Below are 11,128 nucleotides of genomic sequence, written 5' to 3'. Positions count from 1 at the left end.
GCCATTCTTTGTAATTTGGGAACACCATTTTCATAATTGAACACCACCATCCAACTACATATGCACAAACAAAACAAGAACAATTAGTAAACAAAATAAATATCATTTCTAGCCATTGTTGAGATAAAAAAAAAAATGTTGGTATGGCTGCCGTAAGAAAAAAAGAAACAGAAATACACTCTTAAACAAATAGGTTCAATTTCACACTTGAGATAAGTTGTTACATCTTTGACCAAGTCCAAACGGCAAGCAAGCAGGCTATTATCTTTAACATGCAAGATTCAAATGACATCAAGAGATAATGTTCTGTTAAGCCTTTATTCAAGTCTTGGTCAAGTTGTTGACCATTTCAAAAGATAACAAATGATAAAGTTGAGTTGTTATCCAAATTCAAATACAAGGCATCAGCTATCCAACCACTATTATATAAAGGTGGCCACGCTGAAGAGAAGGGGAGAGGTGAAAAGCAGTAATCAGAGGCCATATTTCTGCCGAAACAGTGAGTGAAATTTAAAGAGATCCATCAACAAGTCAAGCTCCAGGACAGAAGCTCAGGTATACCTCACGTCCATGGCTCCATGCCATGCTTCTCTTCTTTGACAGGGAAACATGTCGGTCCAGCACGCTTGCTTCAAACAAAAGGGGGCTGTTCATGAACAACCTATACCCTTTTGTTGGCTACCGGAAACAACTATGGTCGTTCATGAATGGCTGAGCTTCCGAGCTTCTTTGAGATCTCGATCCTCCTGCATTAAGACTAATATGGTCGTTCAAGAACGGCCGGGGTCTTAATACAATATGGTTGCTGCCTTGGAACACAAAGTCATTCATGTACAACCGAGTTCCAATGCCAAGACTATGCACATAACACTGCTATAAAATCACATTCACCTCCTCTTAAAATAAATGTAACCAGCCATCACCAAAGAGCTTTCCAGCCTTCTGTCTTCCCATTCACCATGATAATAAAACGGCCTCACACCATTTCCAAACAAGCCATACAAAACCCAAAGAAAACCACACCAAACAAAATGATGTCTTTGCGGTGAAGGGTTTGGTGGAGGAACAATTAAGGTCTGCATACAAATACAAAAGCAATTGTCGAAGTGTGGATGCAAGTTAATTAGAAGATAAAGCTCAGAAGCAAGACAAAGAATGATTAAAGTATTGCTCTGTTGAAGTGGTGGAAGACAACAAAATGGGGCAAACGTACTTAGAGTCATGTTCCCCTGGTCAGCTGCTGACCAGGGATTTCATGGTCAATCACCGTCCGATTTCAATCGGACGGTTGACAGCTTTCATCTTTTAAAAAGTTAGAGAGTTGTCAACCGTCCGATTTCAATCGGACGGTGATTGACCATAAAATCCCTGGTCAGCTGCTGACCAGGGGAACATCTCTGAACGTACTTAATTGATTAATTAGAACATGAACTCAAATTTAGACTTGCTACATGTCATAAGCAAGAAGACAAATGATGGCAAGATTAATTAAATAACCTTTTGAGGACATGACGTGATCAGTAAGAAGACAAAGCATAATGGAGGTGCTATCTATAAGCAAGGAAGCAACGAGACGGAGACAAAACTTTTGTTGTTTACACCTGAACAATTGTTGGGTTTCTACGCGGTAATTATAATCGTTTGAAGCGGTGCTACACATGATCGACAAGAAAACAAAAAGTATAACTGATCATTCAGAGAGGTACGGTGGGCTGTACCAGAAGTAAAAAAAAATGGGTCGCAAGCTCTCTGCACACCAGCTAATCGACGAATTGCCGCAATGAAAGTTCAAACATGCAGAGGAAAGTCCGAACCTGCAATAGCAAAAATTGAGGAGCCTCCGTCAGTACACAAACAAGAATTCTGATTAATCAAAGTCCCCATCAAGAAGAGATGACAAAATTCAAGAAAGGTGGAGTACCAGACTCTGCGCAAAAGACAGGGATGCAGAACTCAGTGTCAAAGCAGAATTGGTAGATTCCTCCATTTTATGGAGAGTACAGGGACGCGCGTGTTCCCTTCTCCGAATTGGATCGAGGATGTCGATTCCCATCTCCCACTTTGCTCTCTAGTTCCAGCTGCTAACCATCGGATTTGCCAGGTGATAATCGATGTTTCTGATGAGCTAGAAGAAAGAAATACAACTAAAGTGGTGACTAAAACCCGAAGAAAGAACATGGGTGTATAGATCATTTTCTTACTTGGGCTTGACGCGAAACGAAGCTAAAAGGCCCGGAAAGGAAAATGGGTGTCCAAATCAGTTTATGGGTTTGCCCACAAATTCCGAAGCACTACAAAGCCCACTTCAAGACAGTTTACTTCAGAAGTTTGGGCCCAGTCGAATACAACATGAAAGCCCATTCCACGGCCCATTACAAAATGCAGCATATTAGGTGCCGAAATTAGATCAGCAGGCACTCTATGATTTGAATGTCTGCAAAAGAAATACATTTGACGGATTTTCAATACATACATCCGTCGAACACAAAAGTTGGTACAAAACTAGAAATACAAATTCAAGAACTACAACGGTTTGATCCCTCCTCGAGGGTATGTAGGCAATCTAGCGACCTACTAGATGCAACCGCAAGTCCAAACAAAATTTCTGACTCCCTGGTTCATCCAATCCGAATCCCTGACGTCATCAGTCAAATTCTGACAAACACCAGGAAACGTCACAGCCTTTCCAAATAAAATCCATGACTCCCTGGTTCATCCAATCCGAATCCCTGACCTCATCAGTCAAATTCCACCAAACACCAGGAAACGTCACAACCTTTCCAAATAAATCAAAAACAAATCGAATCTCTGGTTTACTTACACCAAATTCGTCCAAACACTATTCCTATTCCAAAAAAGCCATACCCTCCAATGGGTCATTCACCCACTGGAACTCTTGAACTACGAGTGGCTTGATCCCTCTCCAAGGGTACGTAGGCAACCCATTCAAATATCCGGGTGCAGCCGCAAAAACAAATAAACAAACACACATCCACAATTGGTTTCTTCATAAATGGAATCAAAGGTTGTTTCCCTGTAACAAGGGAATATAATTAAGAGGCACATTCTGTCTTGAATGGGTCGAACCCGAAATAATTAAAACTCTATTCACTAAATGAATACGAGTGAAATTATGTTGGGTGACATTTACGCTCACAGTGTGCAATTTTACTCAACAGTCATTTTCACAAAATAATGAAAGTCTTAATTTCTTACCCGAACCATACTTGTCATCATTTTTAGCACTTTCTAACTTAGCTAAAGCTCTTCCAAATCCACCCGCTTTGCCCTTATACATCAAGAACTCTTCATTTGCCACAACACTTTTAGCCTCATGGTCATCGGGAAAGAACTTCTCAACACAAAGAAAGAGCCCATCCATGATAACTTGGTCATATTGTATGTTTTCATCCTTGTAGAAGTAATAAGGGTTCAAGAGATAAGCCGCCAAATGTAATGGACTATCAAGACGACCACGGGCTATGTCATCAATAATTTCTATGATTGAACGATAGTTGGCCTCGTGATGTTTGAATGCCTCTTTAATCTCTTCCTTTGCCTTAAGTAATTCTCCATACAAAAAGCCCACTGATGGCTTTTTATCCTCATCCACAAGGCGAATCACCTTAACTAAAAGAGCAAGCACTTTCAAGCAAAGTGTTACCCCATTCCAAAAAGAGGCAGTCAATACGGTATTATGCCACTTTCCCCTTAGCACTTTTAGAATGTTTGCAAGCGGACCATTCATCACAAGCAACCATACACCTCAACTCACTCTTCTTCTCCATCAAGCTTTGCAAAGCTAGAAAAGAAATTGCAAATCTAGTGACTCCCGGCCTCACTATGTCTCTTTTCTTTGTAAACTTCCTCATCAAAGCAAAGGCTTGTGATGTGCATATACAAAGATTGTGAATGCCTTTGCCTTCTCAATCATTCATTTGAATCTAGGTTGGTTACCAATTTCTTGAAGCATAAGATTCAATGTATGAGTGGCACATGAAGTCCAAAATATATTTGGCCTCTTCACCTTCAACAAATTCCCCGCCGCCATATTGTTAGTAGCATTATCCGTCACTACTTGCACTACATTTTGTGGCCCAACTTCTTCAATGCATTTGTCAACATATTCAAAGATATAGGCCCTGGTGTGTGATTACGCCGAGTCTTCCCTTGAAGAAAAAAAAGTGGTGTCTTCCTTGCAATTGACACATAAGTTCATAACGCTTCTTCTTTTTCAGTCGCTCCAAGCATTGGTCATAACTGAACAACCATTCTTTGCCACTCTTCTTCTTGCTTCTTGAGAGAGTTTTTATTCCTCTCAACCTCTTCCTTCAACAATGACTCCCTTAGTTGGTATTGAGTTGGAGGTTGGTAACCCGGGCCAAGTTGACCAACCGCTTCCACAAATCTCTTGAAGCTATCATTATTGATGACATGAAAAGGAATGCCGGCTTCATAAACCCACCGAGCCAACCATTGATGCACACTATGTGTTCTTTCCTTCCAAATGACATCACTAATGTTTTGTTGTCGCATCCTCTTGCTTCCATCTATTGAAGAATCAGGATTAATTGTGGATGCATACTTATCAATTTCTTGGCCACACTTTCTTGGCCCTTCAATTTCTTCATCTTCTTCTTTATCATGTGAAAGTTCAACTTCTTCCTTCACTCCCTTCTCATGCACATTCTTTTGTTTCCTCTTAGCTTTTGCTCCTTCTATTGCCGCTATATTGTAAGTATATTGGACTATTACCATTCAACACATGCTCTCCCAAAGCTGCTAGGAAATCAGAAGATACAAAGGATTAGGAGAATATCTCTCTTGCCTTTCCGGTGGTTCAAGGCTATAAAGGAAGATTGCAGAATCGGATCATCCAAGAGGAAATCAAGGAAATCATGCTCACTGATCTTGATAAGATGGTGTCTTTTAATACATATCATTTTGCATGATTCTAAATTGATTTACAATGCTTTCAAAATGCATATCTTATAAAGATTTGATTGCATATTCAAAACAGTTTTAAAACCTGTCCATATTTACCTTATTCGGTGATTAAGAAAAGATTTGTTTGAGGGGGAGTCTTGCTCCTCTATAAAAGGTTTTGAAACTGCATTTTTGTAGGTAGAGTTTTCGAGATAAAAAGGGTGTTGCGTGTGTTGCATAGTCTTCACAAAACGTTTTCATAAAAACTCTCAATGATTTATTATTGTGTGTGTTTTCTTTGATGGACTACATGAGATCAGTGGGAAAGGAAGTTGAGATAGTGCAGATTGCTTTACTACTATAGATCAGTTTGTTCTTGTGTAGAATAGGTTGTGCAAGGTGTAAACAAGTTAGCTGATTTGCTTGTAATGTGGTTGTGTTAAATACCACAACTTGTTTCTTGTAAAAACCTGATTTCATAGTGGATTGCTTTCTATGTGTGGGCTACAAAAATAGCCTTGCAGTGATGTTTCCTCAGTAGTGAGGTTTACACTGCGTTAGCAAGTCTTTGTGTTGTGAGTTGTTCAAATTTAAGCATCTGTACTCAAACTAATTCCATCTAGTATTTTCATATACATTTGACTTTGTTGGCATCCGTAGAATTCTTGCATGAGGCCATATTTTCCTTGATGTTGGCAATGTGTTGCTTCCACACAACTTACATTTCAACTTATCTAAGTTGTGTGGATCCACCAACACCACAAACTTCCATCCAACATCATTTGACGAACGCCTCAATGATTTATCAATTTCATTTATGCTGGAAGTTTGGGCGTTTTTGTTTCTTTTGTTGGCTTGTTGCTAGAATGCTATCATTTCTGTTGTTGACTTGTTAGATTGTTGAATATGGAAATTTTAGACTTGTTCTGTTCTGTTAAGGACTTAAGGTTAGTGTGTTCTATTAATGTCAGATTGCTATAGCATTCTAGTAATGCTAGTTTACCACTATGCATTCTGTTAATGCTAGTTTGAGATGTATTATGTTAGTGCTAGATTGCTATATAGCATTCTGTTTCGGTGCGTTTGAGATGCTTTCTATTAATCAATGTATCCTATAGCTCATCTAGGGATTCTTTGTAAATTGTATATGTTTCATTGTTTGTTTATTAATAGGGGAAAGCTTGATGACATCCTCCAGAGGATCTAATGTTATGAATGAAATTGATGATGATGCATGATAGTGCTCCTGCTTAAATATGGATGATGATGCTGGAGAATTCAACATTATGCGAGAAGATATATATATATATATATATATATATATATATATATATAAAAAAAAATTTGGATTAAATACTTGTTACTCCTCAAACTTTTCCCTGAAAAACAGTTTAGTCCCTCGCCTTTTAAATTAAACTGGATAGTTCTTATTCTCTATAATTCTCATACAACAAGTCCACAACAGGTCTAAAATGACTATTATACCCCTCACTTCCTCTTTTTATTATTATTATTATTATATTTAATTATTCTCTCTTTTGTTTTTTTTTTCTTTCTCATTATTATTATTTTTATTATTTTTCTGGTTCTCTCTCTCTCTCAGTTCGTATCCGGCCTCGAGTTCATCCACTCGATCCACTCCTCATGGAAGCTCCTCCGCCGCAAATCCATCTCCACCTCCGTCGTCGTCCCTACCAAGCTCATCTACCTCTCCTTCTCCGCATCCTCCATCACTCCCACCAATAAGCCCCGCGCAACTGCAGCTTCCCAACCCAAAACGGCGCCGTGATGCCACACCATCGGCCGCCGCAGCTGGACCTAGATTTTCTGTCCCTCAAGAGCTCCGAGTCCTACACCTCCCTCAAGGACCTCCTCCCCTCTTCCTCCTTCGCCGCCGTCCAGTCCCCAACGCCCAACTCCGCCACCAACTCCGGCTACGAGATCTCCATCTGCAACCTCCTCGTCAAGCAGGCTGGGCCTTCCTCCAGCCCATGTCCTTCACCTGCGACCCACACTTGCTCCGCCGCCTCTGGCTCAAGTGCAGCCCCTGCCTCTCCTTCATCACCCACCGCCTCTTTCCCCTTTCTCTCCCAAACCCACCATCGCTTACTTCTTTGCTTCCAGCTCTCTTAACATCTACTTCACTTTTCAAACCCAGTTCGTTACTTTCAGGTTCGCACACAGTCAACAACACATTGCCCAGTCTCTCAAACTCATGTTAGGGCTCCACCGTGTCGTTGGTCTTTAGACGCGCCGCCGCCATCAATTTGGGAATTTCATTTAGAGAGAGAGAGAGAGGGAGAGAGAGAGAGAGAGGGAGGCAGGAAAACTAAATAAAGAAAGAGAGAAACTTAAAAAAAGAAAAAAGAGAAATAATAAATAAAAAAAGGAATTGAGGGGTATAATAGTCATTTTGGACCTATTGTGTGAGAATTAGAGAGAATAAGGACTATCCAGTTTAATTTAAAAGGCGAGGGACTAAACTGTTTTTCAGGGAAAAATTTGAGGAGTAACAAGTATTTAATCCTTTTTTTTTTTTTGAGGAAAATGTACACCTTTTCCCCTAGTCGTCTCATCATTTGATGTACATAATCAGAGTAGTAGTGCATACATGTGACACTCCGCAAGGTTGGAATTATTATCTGCATATGCCAGATGATTCATCATTTGTATCTTTTTTTTTTATAGAAAATTGTACACTTTTTTTTCCAGTCATCTCATCATTTGATGTAAATGAACAGAGCAGTAGTTTATACATGTGACCCTCCACGAAGTTGGAATTATTATCTGCATATGAATAGATAATTTTCATTAGTTTTTTGTGACACAAAAGTTTTGTGAATTGTGGACTTCTTCTCTATTTCTAATTCATAGATCTATATATTTTGTTTGCTCTGTTAAAAAAAAAGTGTCTGTGGTTGTGTGGTTGTGATGTAAAAAAAACAAAACAACATAGAAAGTCTGACCACTCCCATTCTCTTTCATAACCAGAAATTTACATTTCTCCCTCCGCTGTCTCTCCTAAGGTTAGTTTCGGGGCCTGAATGTGGCTTAGTAGCCCACTCTGTTTTTATTATTTTTAGTTAATTATTTCTGTTGTTTATTTTATGCATTTCCCCTTTGTTGTCGGGCTTGGAAGTGACAGGCGAGCCTAGCACAATGCGTGTAGGTTTTCTTTTTTTTCTTTTGTAGTTTTTTGTATGCGGGACAATAGTACGGTGTGTCTTTTTAGTACGACCATGGTCGGCTTAGGCATACCCACTTATTGTTCTATATATGTGGACTCTAGGAGCTGGAGTCTTTGTTTTTTTTTTTTTCTTTTCTTCTTTTTAAAAAGAGGATCAAAGGGTTTCACTCATGCCCCCATAGTGACTCGAACCCATGACTTCGTACATAGGAAGGTAGTAAGGAGTCTTTGTTACTACTTAGGGGCTTCTTTCCAAACCGTGGTTGGCTTCTTGTAACAGTTGATTACTGTTTGTACCTAAGTCTATTTAATAAAAGCGTTTTCGTCTCTTCTAAAAAAAAACAAGGAAACATAACGAAATCCTAGATTCTAGAAGAATACCAAACTTGCATAAAAGGGACAATGTTGCACAAATTATGCCAATCTATATTTAGGGTCCCGATCGAGTTTTCGTTCAATATACCCAATATATCCAAAAGAATCTTTTACGAGCGATTCCACCTTTAAGAAGCATATTTAATACCAATTTTTGATCTTCAAGTTGTTCTTCTTAATGTAAGGACAGTTTTTTGTTTTTGATCTTCTTTGTCTAAATTGACTAAATTCTTGTCTTGCATTAGTGTCCCCCTCATTTTCATCTTTTTTTTTTTTTTGAGCGCAAGACGACCGACTATATTAATGAAACCAAGAGAATTACATTAGGTACAGAGGAGATCCTCCAGTATTGTGGGAACAGATCCACACCACGAGAGTGCCAAACCTGTGCCTAGAGCACACTTGGCCAGCTTATGAGCTAAAACATTAGCATCCCTACCTACATGAGTAAAGCGGCAGTTCTGGAAGAACAAAAGAGCATGGGAGATATCATCTGCCAACCTACCAAACTCCGAAGTATCTTCCCTCATTTTCATCTTAAAGTGCCCTCATTGTTAATGTCCATATACCTGATGACAATAAATTTTAAATTATGCATTTAGTATCGCTTCTTTCACCAAGTAGTCCTAGAAGGTAAGCCACAATATATTTTTGGGCTAAATACTAGTTACTACCCTACGATTTTGGTCCAAAATCAATTCAGTCCATGGACTTCCAATTTCATCAAAAACACCCCTGGACTATAATTTATCATCTAATAGGTCATTCCGTGAAATAGAACCGTTAAACCCCTGATATGGCATGCCACACAGCTCCGGTGGGGCCCACTTGGTTGGTAAAATTTCCAAATTAACCCTGACTCTGATCGGGGTCATCCTCCTCCCTCCTCGCACGTTGAGGCCGCAAGGTTGCTCTGGGCATTGAGTAGTAGGCAATATGAATCCTAGCATCACGTCTCCAGCTGCGCCGAATTGAGTTTGGCCAAAATCGTCCTCATCCGGTCTCGCCTTCAATCTCCCGTTCTCTGAACAGAGTCCTGGGCTCACCGAGATGCCGGAAACAAGTCCTGACGGCGTTGTCGTTGGTGGGGACGGCCACGACGCTTCATCAAGAGTTGCTGCATTGCTTTATCCTGTTGCTCTCGCACCACTTTGCTTTCTTTCGATATCTCGTATTCTCTTTGTTACTTGAAGGCTTGAAGCGGTGGTCTGATCAACAAGAAGACAAAGTGAGACAAGCTTAATTCATTAATGGAAGCGGTGGTGTATAAGTTTAATTGATTAATAAACAATTGCTTTGTTTGTAGAAGTGGTGCTGTCGGTGATAAGCAAGAAAATAATGGAGGCCAAGCTTCATTGTTTAATTTGACCAAGCATTCAAACTTGAACATGTCTTATTTCTAGAAACGGTGCTGATCGAAGACAAAAGAAATGGAGGCAGAGTCTAATTGATGATCAATTGCTTTGTTTTCCAGAATCAGTGTTGTGTGTGATAAGAAAGAAGACAAAAGAATGGTGGCAATTATAATTGATTTCAAATTTTCTGGAGGCAGTGCTATACATGATCAACAAGGAGATGAAAAACAAGTTTAATTGATTATTTTGGTGTATTCATAGAGGTGGGTCGTACCAGAGGATGAGTGGCAAGCTCTCTACACGCCAATTGATCGACGAGTTGTCGCAAGAAAAGTTTGATTATGCAGCAGCAAAAATTGGAAAGCCTCTGTCAGTTTCCAATTGATAAAAGTTTCCGTCAAGAAGGGATGAAGAGTTCAGAGGGGTACCAGATTCTACGCTGAAAATCAAGAACAGGTGAAGAACTCGGTATTGAAGCAGAGTTAAATGGAGGATTCCTCCCTTTTATAGAGAGTACAGGGACGTGTTCCCTTCTCTAAATTAGATTGAGGAAGTTTCTCCTCCTCTTCTTCCTCCATCGTCATGATACCTAACGAAGAAACTGCATAGTGTAAACACTCACTAAAAATCTGGGTCAGAAGAGGAGCCAGAATTTCAAGGAGGGTAATTTAGGGATTGTGGCTCTAATCTGGGTTAGAAGAAAGCTGGGGTTAATTTAGGAAATTTCTTTGTCAAGTGAGCCCCACCAGAGCTGAGTTGGCACTCCACGTCAGCGATTTAACGGCTCCATTCCACGGAATGACCTATTGGATGACAAAATAATAGTGAAAGGGTGTTTTTGATGAAATTAGAAGTTCAGGGACTGAATTGATTTTAGACGCAAACCACAGGGTAGTAACCAATAATTAGCCCTATATTTTTCAAACATACAATTGTAATCTTATGATATATATACAACTGACAAAGTAAAAGGTCAATTGAGCTGATAGATATTGTGGGGACAACTATATATGGGTGACGTTCTTATATACTAACTCTAGGATGTATAAACAAACATAGATCTTTTAGGATATAAAGAATCCCACTCTGTTTTCACAAAGAATAAAATACATTTCTCATTAGTTGAAGGGACCCACATCACCAATTAGACCTAAACTAAGATTTTTTTTTTTTTTTTAAATCTAAGGAGGTCAACCATTTATTGAAATTGAAATATTACAAAGATACAATGCCAAAAAGCATAAATAAAGAAAATAAACAATGCGAAAGGAAAAGATGCAAAAAT

General features: G+C 39.4%; 1 long non-coding RNA gene across 1 annotated transcript; it reads right to left on the bottom strand.

Annotated features, from left to right (window-relative positions):
- Positions 1–210: 210 nt before the first annotated feature.
- On the bottom strand, positions 211–2,139 carry LOC133723626 (uncharacterized). The gene is made up of 3 exons (XR_009853153.1): positions 1,922–2,139; positions 1,719–1,814; positions 211–1,076 (listed from the first exon to the last, which is right to left on the bottom strand). It is a non-coding gene; the product is annotated as an uncharacterized LOC133723626 (long non-coding RNA).
- Positions 2,140–11,128: the final 8,989 nt, after the last annotated feature.

The sequence above is a fragment of the Rosa rugosa genome, chromosome 7 (assembly GCF_958449725.1).
Source record: "Rosa rugosa chromosome 7, drRosRugo1.1, whole genome shotgun sequence".
In the NCBI taxonomy this organism is placed as follows: domain Eukaryota; kingdom Viridiplantae; phylum Streptophyta; class Magnoliopsida; order Rosales; family Rosaceae; genus Rosa; species Rosa rugosa.
Note: the sequence above shows the minus strand (reverse complement) of the source record. Positions and strands in the feature narration are given on the sequence as shown.